The sequence below is a fragment of the Camelus ferus genome, chromosome 11, assembly GCF_009834535.1.
Source record: "Camelus ferus isolate YT-003-E chromosome 11, BCGSAC_Cfer_1.0, whole genome shotgun sequence".
Taxonomy (NCBI): Eukaryota; Metazoa; Chordata; class Mammalia; order Artiodactyla; family Camelidae; genus Camelus; species Camelus ferus.
In genome coordinates this window covers 48104292-48129643 of record NC_045706.1, presented here as the reverse complement: position 1 = coordinate 48129643, position 25352 = coordinate 48104292, and the positions used below count along the sequence as shown (strand labels likewise).

General features: G+C 35.2%; 2 protein-coding genes, 1 long non-coding RNA gene and 1 pseudogene across 8 annotated transcripts in view; 3 read left to right on the top strand and 1 right to left on the bottom strand.

Moving 5' to 3' along the window:
• The window catches only part of CTNNA3 (catenin alpha 3), a 1348033-nt gene that overhangs the window by 416228 nt on the left and 906453 nt on the right, over nt 1-25352 (top strand). The gene's annotated exons all lie outside the window — the stretch shown is intronic.
• Nucleotides 1-25352, bottom strand: part of LRRTM3 (leucine rich repeat transmembrane neuronal 3) — a 166791-nt gene that overhangs the window by 6420 nt on the left and 135019 nt on the right. The window lies entirely within an intron of this gene.
• On the top strand, nt 6677-14799 carry LOC116667182. Its single transcript, XR_004323974.1, has 3 exons — nt 6677-6974; nt 10594-10596; nt 14789-14799. It is a non-coding gene; the product is annotated as an uncharacterized LOC116667182 (long non-coding RNA).
• On the top strand, nt 17640-20860 carry LOC116667177 (annotated as a pseudogene).

Sequence of the window (25352 nt, the reverse complement as noted above, 5' to 3'; positions counted from 1 at the left end):
CATGTATATGTATTACTCATATTCTAATTAGTTGGTTAGAAGCCACTTTTCTGTAGCAAGGACTTGAGGTAGAGTCAGTAGTCTGAAGAACAGAAAAAGCCAGTCTACTTTTGAGAGGGAATAATAAAAAGGCTGTTTTTTTTTCCCCTCTCTAGAATTGTAAAACATAGGAAATGTTTGCCTGTTAAGTGTTATTTCTGAGTAGAATTTTTGGTAAGTATAAATGTCTATTGTTTGTCTTTGAGAAGAATGCCCATGCTGCTCTCATATATCACAGGGGAAATCTTCCATTTTTATAAGACCAAATGTTATATAGGAAGTGTTCTACTTCTCTGGGTTGTTGAAAGGATGATACTTCAGGGGTTTTGTAGCTAACAGGGTTTTGTTTTTCAATAATCTGCATGTATGGAAAGAAAGAGACTTGTTTCATGAAGGAGTTAATTGTTTGAGATGTAGCCTTTATCATTATCAAGGCATATTTTCCTTCATTTTCTGTTGTAATTCAGAGGCCTATTATTTTACGTTTGTTTTTCATCTGCTAAATTTAATGAATTTTCAGTTGAGTTGATTTTTACCTATTAATATATAAAATAAGAAACAGGCATTATATTATTTTTCCAACTAATAATATTTCTCTAATTTGTCTCTAAATTTGTCTCAAACTGGGCTCATTTTCTCTGGATCCAAACTAACTTCTTCCTTTGGTCCTTATTATTCTGTTTGTGGGAACACCAAGTTAAGTCAGCTTTGTGAGTCTACTTTGATTCTTCTTGTCCATTACAAATGTACCATTATTTGCTAGTTATTTTCTTGACATCAATGACATGTAGCTTTTATATGCATCCACTTCTCTCATTTCTGTTACCATTATCTTGGATCAAAACATCATTACTTTGTTTACTTTAGTGATTGCATGACTGATATCCCTAATCAGTACAGTTACAAATAAAATTAAATATTTGTAAGTTCATTTCTGGAGAAGATTAACTGTATCTCAATTTAATTAAATGTAAGCAACATGTAGAAAATACTGAATGCTTTTTTCTTTTCTTTTTTGTCATGTCTTTGCAAAGAAGTGGGATTTGAAATATACTTTATTCTGGGAAATTAACTTCCTTAAAAACATTATTTTGTATGTACATATGAAATAGGTGAGTAGACATACATGTGTGTATATATATCACACCACTGCATGTAAATTTCTCAGCTTATTTAAAGATGTGTTTTAATGTTTTCAAAACACACTTGATAATGACTTCATTCATGTTCATCTTGATGCCTCTACTTTTTGTTTCATTTACATAAGCTGATTTTTCCAGACTAGCTTTTGGCTTTGCTAGGGTATGTGCAATTTGATGTGTATCTGGGGATTGATTAGAAACATTTGTTTCAGTCTTAAACCAAACGTGAGTTTTGTGTATAGGCTGGTAGTTTTACTTATAGTAAAAACAGAAAGCCGTGTCTTTGGTATTTATTTGAATAGTATTATGAAACTTGATGAAAAATATCTTCTATACTGGCTTGATCCTTGAAAGTTTTCTTACTAATTACTAGTTTGGTTTCTATTAAGGCAGTTGATAAAATGTGTTATATAAGGAGAAATGGTGTAAGAAATTATCACACTGCAGCTTGATTCACTGGAAGAGTATCAAAGTCTGCCTAAATGTTACCTCTGGTCCTGCCTTGGTTTCTTTAGGATTTCTGTAGTGGTTTCTCTGCCTAGCGAGCTGAGCAGCTGAGGGCATTATTTTCATCTCTTGGTCAGCACCTGCCTGGACGTATCTCTAACATCCTTCATGTTATCATCACGGTAATTCACTGAGCATTTTACTCTGCTAGATATCATGCTACATGCTGGACTTAGGCTGTCTTTTTTAAGGCCATTATAAGATAAATATAATTACTCCCATTTTACAGTTGAAAAAACTAAGATAGTTTAAGTGATTAAAATAACTTACCTGGTCAGTTGTAGAAGTGGTTGCCTGACTTCTTAACCAGTATGCTTTATTGCTTAATTATCATTTTATCTAACTGACACTGGCCTTGGAACCTAAAGAGGTGAACACAATATAATGTGTCTGATTCTATTTAGACACCAGTTATCAATGTAGGATCTTACTTCCTATAGAGTAAACACTATGACTTGTTATGCTGTACTTTAGCTTTATGATACTACTTTGCACATTAGGTCCTCAGGAAACAACCATATAGTTTATCAGGGGGTCATGATATGGGTAGATGGTGCTAGCTCAAAATCAGAGCTCTCTGCTTCTTATTAAGCTCATATTGGCCAAATACAAAGTGTAAGGGGAAGGGTCTAGTCTGGAGAACATTCTGGACTGAGACAGGAACCTTACATGTATTCCCAGATACAAATCTGTGTAAGATTACTTGGGAGACCTTTAGGGATTTTAAAGCTAAATGTCTGTGTTGACTTGGAAATTGGTAGAAAATTTTCCACTTGAATGATTTCAGCTTTTCTTTTTAATAAAAGATGCAAAAACTTAGAAACCCCAGTTAATTTAATTATTTTGTTTTATATTAAATGATACATGTTTTGATTTCTTTCAGTCTGTAAAAGTTATAGTTAGGTGCTGGAGTACAGCAGGACTGGGGAAGTGGAGAAGCAAACATGAATAAGACAATTTCTAATGTCTAGCAAAATCATGGACTAGTGAGGGGGATAGACAAATGATGCAAAAGTAAAAGAAGGCAATGGATGGAGTGACCTTGGAGACAAGCTACTGTGTGTATGTATAAGGAAATGTGTATGTGTGTGTTTGTGTGTGTGTGTGTGTGTGTGTGTGTGTCTATATACACACACTGTACTCTGATTGGCTGATTCAACTAACTCATTTATCCGTTGTGGTTGCAAAACAAACTAGCCATCTTTTTTGTTTGGAAAAATGTTATTTTCCAGATTTATTGGTGAGAGTTAATATTGCCAAGAAGTGATTCAGTATTTACTTTTATAGACTCTCCCACAGAGATAATATATTTTACTGTGAAGCTTTACTTTGAAATTTATTTGTTTGAAGAGCAATCTCTTCGAACTCTTTAGCATTCTAATAGTTAATTTGTGTGAGTAAAATAGATTGTTGGATCATTAATTTTAATTATCTTGATTCTACTAGTAATTTATTTAAAGAAGCGTTTTCGAGAAGACTTAGTTAAGAGTCAGAATTTATGTTATGCTACCTTTAAACTTAAAAAACAAACCATTTTTTAATACTTTTAAATTCTTAGATGTGATCCAGGCCTTGATATTCAACTTTAGTGTTTTTTCAAGATCTAAGTTTCTAACTAAAGTGACAGCTGTTATCCTGAGATCACAAGTATAGAATAATAAGGCAGGAACTCAATATTATGTTGAAAAACTTCAAATGTCTGTAACCTGAGAATAATGGGAAAGAAAACATTATTTGCAGGAGGATAATAATTCTTCTAGTGCCTTTTGTGTGAAAAGTACATTATGGTGAACTCCTACAGAGTGAAATCATAAAGTGAAAAACATTGAGTTCCATTTGAAAGGTAATAGTTCTCCTTGCATTAAAATGCAGTTTAAAAAATGTATCTTAAATATTTGAATGACTTTGCCACTTGGGGATGTATTTTGTTCTTTACAAAACAATTTGTTTCTGTTTCAGTTTTGCAACAAGAAATAAATAGGGGTTGGCTATATGCATTGTTTTCATAAATTCACATGCTAGAAAACCAAGTAGAAATATTCATTCATTAATTTATTCACTTCAACAAAGACGTACTGAGTGTCTTCTCTTGTCCTGGTACCGTACTTGATACTGAAGATACACCAAGTCCTTGTCTTCAAGGCTTCTGGATGGAACATAAACCATTCTAACATACACTTAGCAAGTGGAAGAGAGAAGACTCTATGTAGAAAGATCATTTCTCGTCTCACTTACTCATTTACTCTTGTTTCTTGTTCTCTCTTCCTTGAATTATCAAAGTACTTCCTCAGTACTTTTATGATATGTATATTTTGAAGTTCTATCTTCTGTGGCCTTCATTTGTACATATATTTTAGCTTATATTAGATCATAACCTTCTTGAGCTCAAAAATCTATGACTAACCACATTTCTCTACACATTGTGTTTGTTTCATGTGGCCCCTTCAAACATAGTAAACACTAAATATTTATTTATGGAATGAATGAATGAGTGAGTGAGTGAATGAAATAGTAGAGTAAAGGGTATTTACCATAGTCTGGAAAGAAATTAAAAAATTCATCCTCGGATGACTGGGCTTTATTGGAAAAATATGACTAAGATAATCTATTAAAGTCTAATGATGTCAAGGCCAGGTCATTATGATTCTAGGATAGAGGTAGATGGCTACAATGAATTTTCAAAAATCCACACTAAGGATGAGGCACTTAGTGCTGCATTATAATGTTTAAGATCCTCTTTATTTTTTATTTTATTTTATTTTAATTATTTAAAAGTATTTATTATTAATTTTTATTTTAAATTTTAATGTTAATTTTATTATGTAAAGTATTAGACATCTGAAATATATAAAACTTCTTAAAACAATGTTAAACATACAATAAATATTCTTAATTTGGTGATTTTCCTCCTATGCATTCCAGAATGTTATATGTGTGCTTTGCCCTTTAAATCTTCCACAGCTGCATTTTTCAGACTCTTTAGTGCTCCCTAGAATCATGGCCCATGATCTCCAAGAGTTTGGTGCACCTGCCAGATAAGTTCTCGCCATAATGGACTCTGCCCTGGATCCTTCTATGTTAGCCTCTAGTGCCAGTAAAAAGTGATATTACTGTTTTACTGAGGCAAAACAAAATACCCCAAACTGTTTTAATTTACATGAAAATCTTCTGCACAGCCTGATGCCTGCTAAATTGGCACTGTTGCCAGGTAGATTGATGGGATCCAAATTGAGACTGTGGCTCAAAGGCCACACAAATCTTGATGCTGTTTCCCAATCTGTTTCTTCAGACTACTGTGCAATGAGGTACAGTTGCTAATCAGTTTGAAAACAATCTCATTCTTTTTCTTTTTCCTGGAAACTGTGGTTGCAGTAGTCCACTTAAGGATCTTATAATGATGATACAGTTGATATTTTAAACCTGGGTTTGTATAAATATGTGAGAATGAAAATCACCAATCACATTAAACACTCCAAACCAAACAACAAATGAACAGTGTTTAGTTCTGCTACGAAAGTAACTGGTGAACTCTGTGTCTATGACTGGCAGTGCATTTTAGTCTCTTAGAGAGGCTCTACATGGCATTTCCCTTAGCACTGGCTTTATATATGGTTTTCTAGCATGTTATCTGATACCCTGCTTGCTTTCCAACTGGCTTTTTTCCTTCCCATTAGCTTACCGTCATTTGGTACTCATAAAGCAAGCTCTGCACTTCTGATATGACTTATCTACAGAGCTTGTCCTGCATTAGCAGGACTTCAATATTCCAACTTTCTTAGGGGTTTTTATTACTATCTGGAATCTAGGGGCAACGCCTCAGGATTACATAAATCCTTGTAGCTGTCTTCCAATTAAATAGGCTTGAAAATGATGTGATTATTTACTGATGAGCATTGAGTTTCTCTTCAACATTATTATTAAATTAATTCAGATTTTAGTTGAGATTATCTCTGAATTAAATGAGATGATATTGTATATACATCTGCTTAGTTGCATCAAAATTCGGCACTTGGAGATTTAGTTCAAATAACACTTCTTTTATGAAAACCCCTCAGATGAATTTGATTCTATAGGGATAAGTTCCTGCTATGAATTTCCTCAGAATTTATATACACATAAGTATCAATACATACTGTTTCTTCCATCCATCCATCCAGCCAGCCATCTATCCATGATTGAGTACTCTTGGGATTCTGAATAAACAAAACCAATTTCCTGGCCTCAAAACAAGTGGTTGTAAAAGACTACTTTTCCTATGTGGGTGTAAGTGTGTGTAGGATATGGTGGAAATAAAGGGAAAAATCTATCTATATAAAGCTGTGATGCTTTTTATAGATAACACCATGTTTGAGCTGGCCAGGTTGGTCTTTTGTACATATTGATATTATTTCATTTATATTAACATTATCTAGCTATCTAGACTGTATATTTGAGAGAGAATAAAGACTTCTCAAGGGTTTACAGGCTGTGTATTAATAAAATTTTGAAACTTCTTGTTAGTAGAAAGATTGCAGGGAACAGAAATACTTCTCACAAAGTTTATATTTATATACTTATGTTTATAGTGAAGATATCAGATTTTCAGATAAAGATGTGCTAATATGCATATCTAATTTATTATTAAAATTATTAGTATAATTATATTATATATAATTATTGGTATAATAATTATTATTCCTTTATTATTTCCAATTTTTGTGACACAAAAATACTATGAACTTCAAAAAGGGTAAGCCCTGACAATATAGTTTTTATTATAACACAGTAAAACATTTCTTGATGGCATTAAAATAAAGATCAACCTCTAAATGGTGTTAGCACATTCAGATAACATGAATGGTGACTATCATTGGACCGACTGCAAGTAATGTTGAGGGTGGAAAGTATCTGGCTCTTCTCAGTGTTTTACTTATATTGTCTCACTTAATTTTACTTTCTGTTTTTTCACAATTATACCTAACATTTACAAACTGTCATTTTCTAGGGTTCATTTTCTGTTACTTTACTTCATAGGATATAGATGTCTGGCTTTAGTTTCTTACTAATAATTAATAATGAGCAAGTTAAATGGTTGTATCTTTGATCAGTGTTATGTGATTAGCCACATATATATGCATATAATATTTTTCAACCATGGCTTAGATCAAACTAGTTAAAAATAAGCTACATAGGAAAAATGTGAGGTGTTATTTCTTAATGGCCCACTTTGTTTCATTAACAATATGATGATTTGGTTTCAACTCAAGGTTCAAAGTAGGTATCAAATGCAATTAAAAACATCAAAATGTTTTAGGCCATATTTGGGCAGTAAAACTCAAACCCGATGTTGCACAACAATCTTCACTATCATCAGCATACCGTACTGAGAGAATATGTTTTAGCTCTGTTTAACACAGCTAGACATTCAGTGATAAAAAAGGTACAAATATAAAATAACACAAAGGAGTTTTATGTAAGAGTTTTTATTATTGTTAGGTTGTATCATTTATACTGCTAATCAATAATCTGAATGATATAAGATCAGTGATGATGAAAAGGATGTATAAAGGATGTTTATGTATAAACATATACTCGAGATAGATTCTCTATGAGATGCAGTCGTCTCTGTGAAAAACTTTAATCATATCATTATGAATAATAGTAACAATTCATCATTTTTATTCTATTATTCAAATACCTATTATTAAAATATCAAAGTATCAAGATTCCAAAGGAAGAACTGATCATAAATCTTGTAGAAATATATGATTAAGGGAATCTAAATTTAAGGGTTAAGAAATCTAATCTAATCTAAGTAGCAAAATGATTTTTATTTTTTCATGGCTACTAAAGAAGACATTCTCACTTGAATGAGCCTTTGAGTAGAATCATAAATTAAATTTTAAATTAATATACTCTTAAAATTTTATTTATTTTTAAAATTTATTTTTGGGGAGGTACTTAAGTTTGTTATTTGTTTGTTTATTATGTTTAATGGAGGTACTGGGGATGGAACCCAGGATTCTGTGTATGCTAAGCACACACTATCACTGAGCTATACTTTTCCCCCATTAAAGTAATATACTCTTGATATCTGGTTCTCCTCCCTCAATTTAGTTTTAAAATGTATTAATGTGGCTCTGATATTGTGTGAGATAGTGAGTACATTATATAATATGTAATATATTATACATACTTTAAAATATATAAGCATATTTTTTGTATATAAGCATTATATTTGAGGGGAGTCTTCCCTTATCCATGAGGGATTCCAAGAACCCCAGTGGATGCCTAAAACCATGGATAGTACTGAACCCTATATATACTTTCTTTTCCTATGCATACATACCTGTGATAAAGTTTAATGTAGTAATTAGGCACAATAAGAGACTATCTGAATTGCCAACATCACTATTCTTGCATTCCGTGGCCATTTTAAGTAAAATAAGTGTTATTTGAACACAAGAACTGAAATACTTTGACAGTGAAAGGTCATGGAGACAGTGACTAATCATGGAAGGATGGCTGCTAAATGACTAGGCAGGTAGCATGTATAGTGTGGATACACTGGACAAAGAGATGATTCATGTTTCTGGTGGTACTGAGCCAGGAGGCAAGAGATTTCATCATTCTATTCAGAATGGCACACAAGTTAAAACTCATGACTTGCTTATTTCAGGAATTTTCCAGTTAGTATTTTCTGGCCGTGATTGACCACAGGTAACTGAAACCACAGACGTTGAAACCGAGGATATGGAAGGAGTTCTGTGTGTGTGTGTGTGTGTGTGTGTGTGTGTGTGTGTGTGTGTGTGTGTGTGTTTGTGTGCAACTTGGTAGTGGTTAGTGACTTTTTCCTAATCAGAGCATCTTTGGTATTTTCTTCCTATTACACTTCCTCACTTGTAAGTATTTGTGGAATTCTCACTCTAGGCACAGAAATGTGCTAAACGTCTGAGGATAATTCAAGGAGCAATAGGTATGAGAATAGATTGCTTACCATCTCTGGGCTTCTGTCATCATTCAGAATATGTGAATAAAAAGTTAAGAAAATAGTAGGTACATGAGTCTAATTGTGAGTATAGATGCAAAGAGAGAAAGCTTTCGGTGTGTGATATTTTGTGTTTGTTTATAAGGAAACACTAGAACTCAGAGGCTCTGATTACACCCACTCCCTGAGAAGTTTTGTGAAATCAAGGCAACTCTTCTATGAACTGACATTTACTTTGGAAAATGATTATATTCCAACTGAATTTACCATGTCTCTCTCTCATTGTAATAGAGAACTGATTAGATTACCTTACCTTTTTATTTTTATTCTTCACTCATTCCCTTTTTTATTTGCTTCAATTGCTTACATTTTAATAAAATATTTATGGCTTTTGTAAGTAAATCAAACTCTCAAAAGAATGTAATGGGAATCATCCCAAGTGCCTTTGGGGAGAACTAATGTATTTTGAATGGCTTATTTGTTTATTTTTAATGATTTCATAATTTGTTATTACAGGACATGAAATTGAGATGCAAATAAGTGACAGAGTAGGACAAAAGATGCAGTTTCTTAATAAATGTACTAGATTCTTATTGTTAAGCTGTAAACACTATCTAGTATCTGAATAGTGCAGGTTTTCTTACCTTCTGAAGAGGAATTTAAAAATGTAAACAAAGAACAGAAAAATTCTAGAAATTAATAACATTCCACATATAATTCAATGTAGTTAAAACTCCAAGAACATTGTTGAAATGTTGTGTTGAGGTAGACAATGAAAAGTAACATAATGGGATACGGTCATTCTATTTGGGGGATGGGGATGGCCAGAAAAATAAGGCTGTAGTTTAGCACTGAGACAGCATTTCCTAGGTGGTAGCCTCATGAAAGAACACTGAAGAATGTATTTGACCTGCTTGCTAACCATTATGTTGATTGCTTATTTTTCATAGTGTGTTCAATGAAAAGGTAGCTATGTGGCTTATATTTGTGTCATCATACTGGGGCTACACATTAGAGGCTTTCTTTTTACTTGAGGACGTTAGTAACATGGTTTCAAAGAGAGGATGAATCTTTCTCTAATAAATCAGATAGCTCCTGTAGGTATTTAAATAGATTCAAAGGTCAAGAAGTTTAACAATGTAGAAGTCTTTATACCAAAATGCTTAGTGGTCCCCTGATCACACTCACCCTTCTTGATCCTTCACTGCACACCTGCTTTATTGTCAGAACACACAGATGGCTTCTGTCAGAATGCGTGACTATAACAGAAGTGCCTGCCTGATTCAGCATTCCAGTTACACTCCTACTTATGAGCACTTAATTAATGTAGCGGATGGATGGCTCCTAGTTGCCCAAATCTGGTCATTCTCTTAACTCATAATATTGTGGTCCATCCCCTGACTACCCAGATTAGAGGGTACTTCTGTCAGTTCCAGGGCTGATGTCTGATCTTTCAGATCTCTTGCAGCATTCAAGTTCTGAAATTTTCTTTTCTCTGCTGATGCCAAAGAGATACTCTGTCTTTTAAAGAATCATGTATTTTGGGGAGGAAAGACCTTTCCTGGAAATAATATATTTCCACCTCATTTCTTCAGGGATTTCTGCTCCTGTGGACCAACTGAGTTATCCATAGACTCAGTGCACCCCTAAGCGGCCTATGGAGTAATTAAGAATTTGTGAGGAAAGAAAATGATTCTTAACTTCATGGTGCAATAAACGTATTTCTAGAGACAAGGGCCTTGAGTGCAGCCCTTTTCAAAATCTGCTTGGGGGTCTAGGGTTTTAAACTTATGCCACCAGTGATATTGATTAAGCATTTTTTGTCTTGCCCATTAGCTCTCCCTTCTGCTCAGTGCTGTGATGAAATCACAATTTGTGCCATGGAAATCACCAAGGCAATAAATCCAGCACTTATGACTTCAGTGTATTATTGAGAAGAGAGTGCAGATGGACTATCAGGAGCAAGCAGTTGTTCAAACCAACTAATATATTTGATAATTAATAAATGCAACAGGGGAAATGAACAGCAAATGAAGGAGTAACCGATCTAATTTTTGACTAAAATATAGCTGAAAATTCTCTGGTTTGTAATTTTTAAAAATTCTCTTTATAGCATTGAAAGAAAACCCTTTGATTCTTAGACTGCTGATTGCAATCTCAATGCCATTGTAATGGGTGAAGGATTAATACACACTACGTCATTTGCAATTGCTTTGGGTCCAGCTTAAACTTCTGCCCAAGATAGTATAAGTATTCAATTTATTGAATGCCAGCTAGGTTTCAGGAACTGTTCTATGTACTGGTCATTCAAAGATAATTGAAGCATGGTTCCTGTTTTCAAGGAGCTCCCAGTCTCTAAGAGGGATCCATGCATGTGAACATAAAAATGAGTAAGCTCAACCTTAAGAAGAGTTATGCGGTGGCCTCAGCGGAGCATAATCAGCTCTGCTAGGCTGGGGTCAGGAAAGGCCTGAGAGAGAAGACTCCTGAACTGAGCCTTGAAGAAAGAATAGGAACTCTGTAGGAGAAAGTAGAAAGACCATTCCACGCAGAGGCACAGAGGCATTAGACAACATGGCTGGCCCATGGCACTGGAACTACTCAGAAATGCCAGTAGCAATGATGCACATGGAGGAGCAGCAGTTGGTATACATGTGGGTTATGAGAATACAGAAAATGGTAGGTGAGAGATGATGGGAGCCTGAGGTCAGGAACCAGGTACTAGCAATGAGGATAGACAAAAAGGGTCAATCTCCATCGCTTACTAGGTGAGTAACCTTGGGCATGTTAATTAACCTTTCTGAGCCACAATATTGGTGTTTGTGGAACCGATATAATAATCCTCACCTCATGGTTTTATTGTTAGCACTAGAGAGAATACCTGTGTGTATCCTGGAAGAGTAAGTTCTTAGTAAGTGAAAGGGATGATTATATTATTCCTGATTGACTGAAACACTCTATCATGTCCTCTGTTCTTTTTCTACATAGTTCATTGCTTGTCATTTTCATATCACCGTTCAATATATAGCTGAAATAAGCTTAGAGAATTAAGTGTTTTTAAAATACTGCTTCCAACAGTCATTTTTTCAGTAATTTTTACTGTTGCCACATTAATCTATATTTGAGATGCAATCAAATTGAAGTGCTCAAAAATTTATAAGCTCTATCAGAACTGAAAGAAGGAGAAATATTTGGACATTATTAGAATGACTGGCTTATTAGGGGGAAGTATCATAGTTCAAATGTCAAATATTCAACTAAACAAAAAGGACTGAGAATTCTTATTCTAATATAGGATACTGATTTACTGTTTAGCTTTAGGCAGGTCACTTCACCTTTTCTATGCATGTTTAGAAAATGAAGTAGATAATGCCTGTGATTAAATACCAAAGAGCAGGATTAAGCATAAGAATGATAAATAACAAAATAATAACTTTCCTCTCTGGGGACAGAAACTTGTGTCAGCAGATCTATTCTGATATTGGGATTTAATAAAACACTCTAAGTGGGAATTATATACATAGTCCAGTTTTTTTTTGAGTAACATCAGTTTTATCATATGTATTCCCGACTTCCACAATTTTATTCCACAGTTCAGTTGTTCTATTTTAAATTATAAACAGCAAAATCTCTGTGAAAGGAAGAAATTAACCTGCTGATGCTTCTCCATCCACCCCCATATAAATGCTGTAAGATAAATGGAAAAATACAATTTCAAAACCTAATACAGCAGAAAATGTCTCTCACTTGCAAAACAATCTACTAGTTTATGTAACATGGATGATTTTTTTCCTTGAGAGAAGGGGACACTTTATAAAGAAATGCAAGTATTTGGGGTTGTCACTCATCCTGGTTTCCTCTTGCTACTTCTTCCCCACCTCTCTGGATCCTGCTGGGAGCCAGCTTAACTTCTACCTGCTGTTTGAAGACTTTGGAAAAAATAAAACCTCCAAATTTCTATGACCGTCCTTCTCTGAACTGTAGCAATGTAAAATTTTACTCCTCCCCTAGTACTTCTTACATGCTGCTGTGTTAGTGACTATCTTATAGAGTTATGTCTTATCCTCCCAATTATATCACAGACACTTGAGAGCAACTACTTTGCTTTCTCTTTTGTCTGTCCTGGTTCTGAGGAGATACTTGTAGATTTATTACTTCTTCAGGGCTTCCCAAACCTAGATATACAAGTTTTATCTGAGATTGCACATCTCCCAGATCTTAGATTTAGGCGCTGCACTGCTGTATCACTGTGTTCTTTCTGTATCTGTGGCAGAAAGTTGGCAGTAAGCTGGGCCATGGACACTGGAGTATGTGTTTATGGTGGTTTCTTCAATTCCTAGGACTCTGACTCTCATTCTATAAAGCAGACTTTCTTATGCAAGTGCTCATAAATCAACCTTGCGTATATCCCCACACAAAAAATACAGCCAACAGAGCCTGAAGGAAACCAAAGTGGGAATGCAAATCTTGTCTCTAAAACTCATAAATATGGATTATACCTTGTCCTCCTGAATTGTATGAATTATCAGTGACTTTAAGTTTATAGTGTAGGTTCTAGTTGAAGTGGATTAAGACTGTCTTAGAAATTGTAGCCCAATTTCAGAAAACTCTTAATGGGAGCCAGATTATAACAATCTTCCAAGTCACATAATCTAATGAAGTGCTTTGCTGCATTACATTGACATTTTTGTCTCTCTCTGCTTTTGCACTCTCGCAATTATATTTGGCCTGCTGGCCTCATCCTCCATTTTGAGAATTTGATGTTAAAAAAAATCAGAAAAAAAATTTATAAGCCACAGCAATTGCCTTGACTCCATTTTTCTAAATAATTTAAGGAGAGTAACATTTTGCTGGTATTTCCCTCTGTCACTTCTTTGCTGATCATTTCCTTCTTCACCTCCTTAGAGACACAAAATCATACACACAAACTTTATGGCGATCATGCTTTAGAGCTTTCTACATTGTATATTGGCCAGTTAGTAGGCACTGTAGCTCTAGGGTCTTACAAGTACACACGAGTCTTTCCAGGACTTGGAGTTTAACTGGAGGAAGGTCATTCTTTATACCTGTTTTATGGTGTTAACTAAGCTCAGTAAAAAGTCTAAAAATAGCATTTTTATGTAGGGCTTTTAGTTTTTTTGGCTTTCAGTACAAAAAAAAAAAAAAAAAAAAAAAAAAAAAACCTCTTGTACATAGTTCTTACCCCTGAGGGAAAGCCTTTAAACTGACTGAAGTTTGGATAACTTGGATAGACTTGATCTGAGTGTGACTGTGGTCTATAATCTAGTAAACGTTCTACCAGCCTCAGTTATCTGAGCTAACATATAAGCCTGAAATGGACCTTTACAAACCCTTGGTGGGTTTTATAGTATAAATCATTCCTGCTCTTTTTCTTCCCTTCCTCCTTTCTTCCCTTTCTCTCTTCTCTATTGATTTATTCATTCATTCAATAAATGATCATTGAACATTTATTATATGCTAGCTACTGTTCTAGGCGCTAGTGAGATAAGTGAATAAATAGAAACATATATTTTAGAAAGGGGATACACATTAAACAAATCATCATACAAATATATTATAAATTTTGATGTTGGTTGTAGAGGAAAAGTACTGGAAACAGGTCTTGCAGGGAGGGACATCATGGTGGACTTCCCTAAGAAAGTTTCATGGGATTTGAGATGTGTGAACAGATGAGTATAAGTGGGAGGAAGCATGCTTCAGGTCAGGGTAACACTGAGCAAAGAATCAGAGGCAGGCATGGGAAAGGGGGCCCAGGATGGCTGGACTAGCAATTACAGGATGGGACTGGGGGTGCTGGTGGGAAGAAGGCCCTTTAGAGATGGGTCCAAGAGGCCGTTGGGGCCACATCATTAGTTCCTTTTAGGCCATTTTATGATTTTTTGAGAGATTTTTAAAGGGTTTATGTTGTTATCATAAAGCAATTGAAAGCCAATGAAGAATTTTAAGTGGGGAAGTGACAGGAACAGATTTGTATTTATAGAAAGACAATTCTGGAGAAAAGAGCGTCAAGAGTGAACATGTACAAAACTGTCAGGAAGCTACTGGAGGATCCATTAGAGAGTGAGAAGGCAGTATGGATGTGGGTGGTGGCTAGGAGATAGAATTCATCAAGTCTGAAGAGCATTTAGGCACAAGGATAGGATTTGGTGAAGGGATTAGAAATGGGAGTGAGTGAGGTCTCAAGGAAGTTTAGGTTTCTGGATGCACAAGTGTCCTGATGTGGGCATTCCCTGGAAGAGGATACATGGCGAGGGTGATGGGTTCACAATTGCTTTGGTTGTGAGTTTGGTGCTAGCCTTAATAAGGGTGTGGAGGTCTGGTATAGCCTAATGGTGGTGTTGGGGAGGGGCTTTGCTCAATTCTGGAGTTCAGAAGAGAAGTCTAGGCTAACTTAATTAGCATGACAGTCAGAGAATTTAATAACTAATTTTGCTTGTTTCAACAGAGTATTTTTCTAAAGTTAAACTGAATATTCCTTTTGAAGCATTTTTGTAGTTTATGTTGTAGTATTATGTTATTTACTTCCTTACCAAAACTCACCAATCCAGTTTCCTATATAATGTTTGGATACCTGGAATTTCATTCCATCCAATATTATTATTATTGTTGTTGTCATTTTAAGTATAGTTACCATACTGTACATTATATCCAATTATGAAACATGATATGTCTATTTAAATTTTTGAGAAATACCCTTGGATTTTGAAAATCAGGCATCTTTACGTCCTCAAATGAATCTGATTTACTTTGGAAGAATAGGGGCTTTGCATCCTGATGGAGTCCTGGAAATAAATTTTTAGAGACATGGCTCTATGTTGGTCTTCATACGTGTGGCTCTGTAATTGTGAATTGTGATGCAAGTGTGCTTTTCTTAGTACCCCTGCACTAATCAGCAAAGTGACCTTGAGCAAGTCACTAGCCCTGCTGGGCCTTCATTGCCTACCTATTGAGGAGAGCATTGCACTAACATGACCTCCAAGATTCATTCTGGTCTTAAGATTCTATGAAAAATTAGTGTTAATCCTAAGAAAGTAGTTAGGGATAAGAGTGGAGAAAGGTGCTTACTTTAAATACTTGAAAAGTTTTAGATCCCTGGAGGAATTAAACGTCTGAAATTATTCAAGATACAGTAAAGGGGGAATTTATAAGGTTTTTTTCCCCCATCTCTCTACACTTACTGAAAAATAGTTAAATTGCTGCTAAAAATGTGATATGGAGGTGAGTAACATTTCCAGAGGCAGTAAGTAGTGCTGCATTTTACTGGTAAATTCTATCATTCTTTAAAAAAAAATGAGAGAGGTTTATATAAAGACGGAGAAAAAGGAAATTGCATGTGCAGATGTAAAAAACCATCTGTGCTTCTGGATCCTTTCCATGCTCCACACCTTCCATGAAATAAATTGTTGATTGAAAGCTCAGATTTTGCTGGCTAGTTATAAAAGCTTCCTGTGTTGCTTATCATGCATTTTAAAAATAGATGGCTTTGAATTTGTGAGTTAATTTTTGGCCCTGTTTGCCCAGGCCTCCTAACTCAGGAAGTATGCTTGTAGTAAACCCACAATTCACTTCATATTCAACTCAATAGTAATGAGCACTTACAAGGTGCCAGGCAACATATCAGTTTCTCTGCATTAACTCAAACTTCCCAATATTTATAATGGCTTCCTTTGCCTCCTAGTGGCATCTTGGGCCCATCTAATTTCCTGGACTGGAGAGTTTCATCTGTATCTTACTTTGAGAAAATATTAAACATTGACAGAACTCCAAGTATGCAGTCTCATAAAGTTAGGGAAGCTTGTCTGAAAGGTCTCCAACTTCACCTTTCTGGTTCTTTCTCATCTTAGTTATGGCAGGTGGCAAACCTGGGTCCAGGCTCAAGCCAGCTCTGCTCTCATTTACCCCTTACCCTCAATTTAAGTAAAACTGGCACCTCTCTCAGGGTTACTTTCCCCCCCAATCTCATCTCTGATTGTGGAATTAAATATTAGTTTCTGAAATATTGTTTTACATTTTACAGACCATTACTGTTCCTACCTATAGGTAATGGGGGTTTTGGGCTTTGATTTTTTTTTTTTCAAATATAAGATTTTTGGCCATTGTATGCTGCTTTAAACTTGTTCAGTTAAGAACATTTTAAATGGCATTGATTTGTAGAGAGATTCTTAGAAGCAACACAAAACAGCCAAATTTACATCCCTCTTCTCTAAATCAGAGTAACTGCAAATGTATCTTTGAATTGTCAAGGCAACAACAGCTCTGGGAAAACAAACATATTTTTAGAAGCTCAAAGTAGCCACCTCAGGTGCCAAATGCATCCCTAAGTACTTAAAAAGAGGAGATCGATTGCACAGATATTTGCTTAACATGTAAGAGGGAGGTAGAGAGCTACATGTTTTTAGGATTAAATCTACCTTGTTAAAATACTGACCATTTTACTGGGTGGCTTGATTCTTAAATGTGAGATAGACAGAGATTTCTATATATTGAAATCCTCATCTCCCTTCTCAAAAACCTTAGTAATATTAGGAAATGTACTTTGTGGTTCTGTATACACATCTTTAGCTGGTATAAGAGAGAACCTACTATATATTTTTCTCTTTAAATAAGAGAATTGTCTACATTTTCAAAGGGTCATTCTCTCCAGCTAAATTTTTATGGTAAAGTTTAAAAGTGTTTACTTGGCATTATTTTGATGATTCAATAGATTGGAATATAGCCGTGTAGTAAATATCTGTATCTGAACCAAGAAAATCTCTGCCACTAATTACATTTTTTACATTGGGCAGAATTCTCTAAGTTAACTCATTTATAAAATGTGATTGAATTGGGAGAATAAATTGATGTCATCTGTGAAGAAAGGGTTTGAAAAGAATAAAATGTATTTTTTATGCTTAACATTTTTCATGAGCTTTTACTCATTTTGGAAGCTTTCAACTCGTTGTTTTTATCTCTATTATGTATAACTTTTTTCCTTCTGTCTTTGCGGTTTTTTTGCTCTTGTTCATGTGATTTTGAAAACAATTCATCAGATAACTTCTTTCATAACTGTATTATTTTTACGATTCTTTTTTCCTTTTTGAGTTTAATAATAGCATCTAGCATATTTGTCCATATTTGCATATTAAGAAGGTTACTGACAAACTGGATTGTTCCATGAAGATGGTGACCAAGTTGTAAACGATGTATGAAAAATACGTTTGGAATTTGTTGACATTTACTGTGGAAAGAAAGAGATTTAAAGGAGACAATCCTTCAGATAGGTGGAGAAATATATGAGAATATAATAATTCTATGTTGTTCCAGATTTCAAAATTAAGACAAAAAGTGGAAAATGAAGGAGAGTCAATTTTGTCTCAATCTAAAGAGTTTCGAAAACAAGTAGAGCTATTAAAACATAATTGCTTTTTCATTTCCAGGTAGGTTATGTCAGGCCAATTTTTCTTTTGCAATACCTAGAACAATCTAAATTAGCTATACTTCCTAAAGCTGAAGCAACAAGGACTGAATGAACTAAAATTTCAGGGAGGAAATCATTCTAAGCCATGCTACTGATTGTCATTTTTTCCCTAAGGGCGTTTACTTATTCTGAGTGTGGTCTGAGGTTAGACTAGGGCCAGGCAGAAGGTGTCTTCTGGGAGTAAGAAAAGCCAGCAAAAAATTTAATGATTGTATAAGGCTGGGATGACAAATTGCAAACTTAAGGGATCTAAAACACACAGCCAGCTTTCTCCACCGGGTTTACTGTGTCCTGAGGCCATATGAGAAGCAAGAGGGTGAGACTAAAAGCTTCTAAAAGACAGAGTGAAAGCTTCTGCAGACTTTTGGTTTCAGGAAAGAAACAAATAAAAGGACTTGGTAGGAGGGAGATGCTAAACTCATACAGAGCTCTTGAAGAAACTTGCCAAATTTTTTTAGTTGTTTGGGCTTGAGGAAATAGTTGTCAGGGCTGAGAAGATAAATATCCACCAGGATCTGAATCAAAGTCCAGGGAGTGTCATGGCTTAGAAATAGAAATAAACAAGAAGATCACATATATCGCACTAAAATTTCATCCAAGCCCCAATCCAGCTGAATCCTTGATTAGTTTGAAATTATCAGCCAGCCTCTCATCAGCCCAACAATAGAAAGAGGAAATCTTCTCTGGTGGAAGATATCATTTGGCGATTCTGACGTTCTTCTATGCATACTTTTCTGTCATATAATGAAATAGTAATTAAACATACAAATAGGTGAAACTATGACTAATAATCAAAAGAAAAAAAAACATTTGAAGCAAACAAGTAGATGATTCAGATATTGCACACAATTGACAAGGACTTCAAAATACCTATGATTAATTAAAATGTTCCGGAAAATAGAAATAAAAATGGACCAAAGAAACACTTGGTAGAAATGAATAGGAAATTTTATCAGAGAATGGGGAATACATACACAATAATAAAACGGCTATTCTTGAGCTGACGTTAACTCTATCTGAAATTAAGAATTTGATGGAGAAGCATAATATGTAGAACACAGACCACAAAATTACTGAATTGAAAAACACCCAAAATCAGCATAGAAAGAGAAGGAAAAATCAGATAATGTGTGAAAGATATTTGGGATATGCTCAACAATTTTAACATATAAAATTAAAGTCCCCAAAGCAAGTTCAATTGGTAGCGGGAGCAGAGAGCGGATCCCAGAGAGTCCTGAGCAGCCCCAGCACCGCCAGCCTAGTTACTGTCATACCCTGGGAGGAGCCGCAGCTGCCGCAGCCAGCATCAGTCACCGTCACCGTCACCGCAACCATGAGCAGTGAGGCAGAGACCCGGCAGCCGCCCACCGTCCCCGCCCTCAGCGCTGCCGACACCAAGCCCAGAACCATGAGCAGCGCTGCAGGGAGCTGCGGCCCGGGGCGGGGGCGGGGGCGGGGGCGGGAGGGGCCTTACAACTGAGGTGCCTGCTGGCAGGGACAAAAAGATCATCGTAAGGAAGGTTTTGGGAACAGTAAAATGGTTCACGTAAGAAACAGATACGGTTTCATCAACAGGAATGATACCAGGGAAGGTGTATTTGTGCACCAGACTGCCATACAGAAGAGTAACCCCAGGAAGTACCTTCGCCACCGTGGAGGAGATGGAGGGACCGTAGAGTCTGATGTTGTTGAAGGAGAAAAGGGTGCAGAGGCAGCAAGTGTTACAGGCCCTGGTGAAGTTGCAGTGTGAGGCAGCAAATACGCAGCAGACCATAACCATTATAGATGCTATCCACGTCGCAGGGGTCCTCCACGCAATTACCAGTGGAATTACCAGAATAGTGAGAGTGGGGAAAAGAACAAGGGATGGGAGAGTGCTCTGGAAGGCCAGGCCAGCAGCGCCGGCCCTACCGCAGGCGAAGGTTCCCACCTTACTACGTGCGTAGACTCTATGGGTGTTGACCACAGTATTCCACCCTCCTATGCAGGGAGAATTGATGGAGGGTGCTGACAACCGGGGTGCAGGAGAACAAGGTAGACCAGTGAGACAGAATATGTGTTGGGGTTATAGACCACGATTCTGGAGGGGCCTTCCCCGCCACAGACAGCCCAGAGAGGATGGTGGTGAAGAAGATGAGGAAGGAAAATCAAGGAGATGAGACTCAGGGTCAGCAGCTACCTCAGTGTCGGTACCACTGCAACTTCAATTACCTGCTCAGATGCCCGGAAAACCCAAAACCCCAAGATGGCAGAGACAAAAGCAGCGGATCCACCAGCTGAGAATTGGTCTGCTCCCCAGGTGGAGCAGAATAAGTGCCAGCTTACCATCTCTACTATCATCCGGTTTACTCATCCAACAAGAAGAAATGACTATGAAATTCTAGCAATAAGAAATGAACAAAAGATTGGAGCTGAAGACCTTAAGTGCTTGCTTTATGCCTGTTGACCAGATAACTAGAATTATCTGCATTATCTATGTAGCATGGGGTTTTTTTATTATTTTTACCTGAAGACGTCTCTTTCTGGTAATGACAGATGTGTTTTAAAAAAAAAAAAAAGCCTGGTTTTTATCAATACACCTTTAGAGGTTTTTAAGTTGTTTCTTTTCTGGTCAAGTTGAGATTATTAAGAACCTCATTTTTAATTTGTAATAAAAGTTTACAGCTTGATTTAAAGAAAAAGTCAACAAACTGCAAGCACCTGTTAATAAAGCTCTTAAATAATTGTATAAATAATAAATAAATAAATAAATAAATAAATAAATAAATAAATAAATAAATAAAATCTCAAAAGCAGAGGAGAGAACAAATGGAGGAAATGCATTATTTAAAGAGTTAAGGCCAGGAATTTCCCAAAATTTAAGAAAGACACCCCCACACAGATTCAAGAAATTTATCAAAACCCAAGCAGAATAAATAAAATAAAAACATTCATTGGTACATAATGGTAAAACTGCTGAAAACCAAAGACAAAAAGATCTTACCAATAGGCAAAGAAAAGGACTTACTACCTCAAAGAGCAAAAATAAGTTTGAGAACTAAGGGAAGTTAGAAGCTAAATTAAATGTAGAGTGTTGAGAGTGAAGAACTGCCAACTTACAATTTGATAACTAATAAAAATAAAGAAACAAAAATGTTTTTTGACCAAAAAAAAGCCCCCCCTTCAGTACAAAACAAAATAAAAACTGAGGGAATTCATTACTATCAGGCCTGTGCTAAAGGAATACTAAAGGGAATTTCTATAAATGGAAGAATGTCCCTCAATGGAACCATGGATATATCAGAGTGACAGAGGAACACTGGAAAGTGTAAATGCATATTAAACATATTAATTATATTAAAGAATAAGAGTAATGCTTTGTGGAGTTTAAAATACTTATAGAATAGAACAATAGTGACAATGATGACATGAAAGGCAGGAAGGGGTAAACGGAGTTAAAAACTTCTGTGGTTTAGCAATATGGAGAAGACAATAAAAGTAATAATTGTATTACATTGAACTAACTCAAGAATGCATGATGTAGTTCCTCAGGTAAACTCTAGAAGAATGGTTAAAGAATATATAAATAAAATGTTAATAGAGAGAAATAAAGGGAATGATAAAAATTTTGGTTAATACAAATAAGTTATGAGGGAAAAAAAGAACACAGTAGACAGGATGATTAGAATAGCAAGACATAGTGGAAAACATAGAAGAAAGTCTTATACCTTGGAGTAGGCAAGAACTTCTTACAAAAGCACTAATCATAAAAGAAAAAAATAGTATGGATTGGTTTATATTAAAACCAAGAACTATTGTTCATCAAAATACTCTATTAAGGAAATGAAAAGACATTTACAGAGTGGGAGAGGATATTCTCGGTACATATAGCTGATAAATGAGTCATACCTAGATTATATAAAGAACTCCTACAAATAAAAAAAGAATAGAACAAACAGTCCAATAGAAAAAGAAGTAAAAGTCTTGAACAGACACTTCATGTAATAATATATCCAAATTGTCAATAAATATGTGAAAAGTCATTCAGCTTCATTAGTTGATGCAAATGAAATGAAGTGATAACACAATAGATTCATTAAGTGGCTAAAATAGAAAATTATTGTGTGTTGGACAAGGGTGTAGAGCAACTGAAATTCTCATGATTTACTGGTAGGTGTGTAAATTGAAACAACCTCTTTGGAAAAATTTTGTAAGCATCTACAAATGCATATTCTATGACCCAGTGATTCTACTTCCAGGTGTATAAGCAAGAAAAATGTGTGTATATGTTAACCACAAAAACATGTACTAGAGCATTAATGGTAGCCCTCTTTGTAATAGTGTCAAAAAGAAATGCCCATCAATGGAACAATAGTTACATAAATTGGCATATTAACACACTGAAATATTTTACAGTTATCAGAGTAAATATCAATCACATATGACAATATGAATGAAACTCACAAACATAATGTTAAGTGAAAGAAGCCAGACACACAAAATGTATACTGAATGGTTCTATTTATACACAGTTCAAAACCAAACAGAACTAATCTATATATTTAATCTAAGATACTGGTTATTCTTGGTGAGGGGGTGGATTGTAGACTTCTCTACTGCTTGTGGTATCTGTTTCTTCATTTAGATATTGCTTACATAGGTGTATTCAATTTATGAATATTAACCATCTTTCATATGTAATTTTCTATATATATTACAGTTCAAAAACAAGTATAATGAACTATTTTTGAGTTAATCAGCTTCCTATTCCTGGAAATACTCAAGCAGAGGTTGGACAATTACCTGTAGGGGAAGCTTTGGAAGGGATTTCTGCATTGGGGTAAAAGGAAATGCTTTCCCAAAATCTTTCAAATTCTGAGATTCTCTGAATTTTTTAAAAAGGGTATACTTTCACAGCCATCTACTGTTTCTCTTCTTTCTTTACCAATCCAGTTTGAGACCAGAGCCTACTTTCGCTGTTCCTAGTTTATCTCTTACTCCTTCTTCAACTCATACCATTTCTCAATCACTGACCTCTCAGTGGCCAAATCTAATAGCTTATTTTCTTCTTTTTCTGACATATTTGGGTCATTTGCTGGCAAGGACCCATTCACTTAAAATTATCTCCCCTTAGCTTTCCTGATATCACTTTCCTCTTGTTCCCCATCTCTTTTTTATCCCTGCCTGCTCATTTTTGAAATATTAATACTCTCCAAAGTTCCATTCTTAGACTGCTTCTCAAGCTATAAAATTCTTTGTATGATTTCAACCACTCCTAAGACCTCATACACTATTCACCTGTTGCTGCCTTCCAAGTTCATGTCTCTAAACTCAGTACTCTCTCCAAGGTTCCAGACGTATATGTATATGTATATGTATATGTATATGTATATGTATATGTATATGTATATGTATATGTATATGTATTCAACTGCTTAATAGACAGATCCACCTATATGTCCCCAACTTTACATGTGCAAGACTGAATTCCTGACTCTTCCCCCAACTTGGTCCTCTTTTATTTTATTCACTGTACCCATTGGAGATATTAATATCATCTCTATTGGTTTTAGGCAGACTGGGCCCAACTGTGGGTTCTCTTATCTCCTCCCCTCTTATCTCTCATCTAATCAGTTATCAGATCCAATCATTCCTTCCTTTAAAAAAAAATTGTGGTTAAAAACTCTTAACATGAGATCTACCCTCCTAACAAATTTTGAGTGTGTAATGCAGTATTGTTAACTACAGGCACAATGTTGTGTAGCAGCAGATCTCTACAATTTAATCATCTTGCATAACTGAAACTGTATCCAATACAGACCACTCCCCCCCCCATTTCCCTTCCTCTAATCCTTCCTTCTTAATTTTGCATTTCTTCTCCTCTTCTGTAACCATTTTTCACTGCTTCAGCTTAGTTTTGTTTGGCCCTCATGATTTCTCCAAATAGTCTCAACAAAAGATCTGTTTTCTAATTTCATACTCAGCCAGTTTATTCTGCACAATGGTGCCAGCATTAGTGTCTCTTAGTAGGATGTTCTTTCTTCAGTTCTTGACTTAGTGAACACTTATTCTTTTGAGATTTGGTTCAAATGCTACTTTCTCTGTGAAGCCAACCTTTACCCAACCTCTTACGTAGAACTGACAACTGCTTCCTTTGTGTACCCACTGCAAGCCTGCACATATTTTCAGTCAAGAATTTATTCTATTTCATTGCCCTTATTTGTGATACTAAGAATATGTTTTATTTATCCTATTATATGTAACACACAAGTGTGCCAAGTTTGAATGAATAAAACAATGAATTGTTGACTGCATGAATGAATGACTAGGAGAACTGAATTTAGTCTAAATCTGTGTTTCCCAGTTTTGAATCATTTGAGTACTTCTTAACATACTTATTCCTGGCCCTCACCATGGACATTTTTTTGGAAGAGGGTCGGGAGATTCTTTATATCAGGTTAGTTTGGGGAACATTGATCTAAATTATTATCTAAATTTCTTTACTTGAAATAAAATTAAACTTATCTTTCAAGCAGTAAGCATTTTCATGTACATGTTTGTGACCTGAGACCTGACAAAATTTGTTGACTGATCACTGATCCTGAAATGAATTATGGAAATGTTATTATAGGAAACAATTATCTTTGAAATATTAGATAAGGAATAAAATGAATATGAGCAAATGATTTGGGAGGTTATTAAGTTTTTAGTGTATGGTCTATTGCTCAATGAATATCAAATGGGCAATATTAAGTCAAAATGATTGATTTATTTCATTTGTCATTAAATAGTTCTAATACTACACACACAAATATATAAATACATGTATATATTAAAAAATTTTTTTTTCTTCTGTGGAATATTGCTTAATGTAGCTTGTGAAAACTGTTTGTCATGCTTGTGTCCTGTGTGGTTTTTATTCACAGTTCATGAATACATAATGATTTTCTGGGAAAAATAAGTACTCAGATCACACAAATATTCTCAAAGCATCTTCATTCAGAAGTGGTTGCCATTCAGTGGTACCTAATCACTTATATAAACAAAAATTTCACCGTGGTAAATTAAGGGACAGGATTCATTTTAAAGGAAGGGCTTATTACTTAGACCAGGGAAGAGAAAGCTGTGGTGCTGCTTCAAACATATTACCAAATGGATTATGAGTAACAGATATGGGAAGAAAAATCTACATTTGAAGTAAGGGAGATTTGGTTTTCATGATAAGAAATATTTCTTGATA